The sequence below is a fragment of the Falco rusticolus genome, chromosome 8 (genome assembly GCF_015220075.1).
Source record: "Falco rusticolus isolate bFalRus1 chromosome 8, bFalRus1.pri, whole genome shotgun sequence".
NCBI lineage: Eukaryota > Metazoa > Chordata > Aves > Falconiformes > Falconidae > Falco > Falco rusticolus.
The window spans coordinates 19190737-19192321 of NC_051194.1; positions in this window are offsets into that span (position 1 = coordinate 19190737).

Sequence of the window (1585 nt, forward strand, 5' to 3'; positions counted from 1 at the left end):
TTCACTTAAGGACATTTCCTTTCAGCACCTGAAATACCCAGCTTGCTTTGCTGGGAAATTCCTTCTCTTGTTCAAACTCATTTCATACAGGGGACCACTTTTGACAGGAGCAGCAGCAGAGGGAAATTCAGGACAGAAGTCACCTCTACAAGCAAGTTTTGTAAAGGAAATTATTCCCAGGAGATGCCCAGCCAAATGCTCCCTGCCATTACCAAACTCACATACAGAGAGGAGTAGGGTTATGCTGTGACAGAACGAAGCACACAGCTTTGCACAGAAAACACACCCAGATGGCACAAACAGTTCTTGGGAGCAGCAGCTGCTGTGAACGTGCATGTCCTTAGCCACGCGTTCCTCAGAACTTCCAGGAACCACACTAGCCACAGCATCTCTGTACACCTCGGCCTGCCATTACCTGCCTGTGACAAATAAAGCCCTGCCACTTAAAAAAAACATAACCAACCAGGACACAGACCCACACACAACCAGTTTGTTCATGTCACTTGGCTGCTTGTGGAAGAACCAGCCAGATGAAAGCTGCACAGGCTGGCATGCTGTTACACCACCCTCCCCGTAGCAACCAGAGTTCGGATCCTGAGATCCCACCAACGCTCCTGCTGAAAGAAAAGCACTAAAATTTGGGTTGGAAGCCCTCAGTCCACCAGAAGTAAGGCTGCTTAACACCCCGAGTTTCTGTTAAGACCCCCCTGCATGCCTGCCTACCCCACCGCGGCACACCAAGCATGCTCCAGGCTCCTAAGGCATTACCTCTTACCTGCTCCTACAGCTGCACCAGGCCCCTTCCTCATTTATTAAAATGAAAAAATTTGACTTTACACCCAGGTCAAAATGCTTCAAGCTTCCTCTCGCTGCACAGCTTGACCACCCTCTAAAGTTTCTTCCCGCCCCTCTGTCCGCTTCCCCAGTCTAGGCTGATGTACTCTGAAGTGGAAGCTGCTTCCAGTCCTTGCCAGGACTGCTGGGGAGAGCTCCGTGGCTGAAGCAGATGCTCTTGGTCCCTTCTATCCCCAACTTAAGGAAAAGTTGATGAACCAGGGCTTGTAGCCTCCCTAATAGCTTCTCCTATTTAGGAAACTGCCTAGGAAGAATCCTTTCCTCCCTCCTAAATTCCTGAGCCGTCAGGACAAAGCAGCCCTAGACGTTGCATTTTCTTTCCAGCCCATTACACAAACAGAAGGGAAAGAGGAGAAACAGATAAAATTCATCGTGGCAAGGAGAGTGCAGTTCCCTGGAAGACACGGTTGTTGGAAGCAGCAGCAGGCAACTGCTGCTCTGCATCTACAGCCTGTCTCAGAAGGCTGAGACCACGCACAAAGTGCCTGAAGGTGAAGTCCCACCGCTACTGCGGATTGCAGCAGGACTTGCAGGTTGTGCGAGTGCAGCAGTGGTACTCCTAGAAGTGATGGACGCTGGTCTGACACCAGGTACCTTCTTTCTACATGTGACAGAAGCACAAATTCCAGAAAGCTGCTCTCACTACAGCTGGCTGGCCGTTCGCCCCCAGGAGCTCTCACAGGCCGTCAACATGCTCACGTTCTCCATCAAAGGCCAGGATACCAAGAAC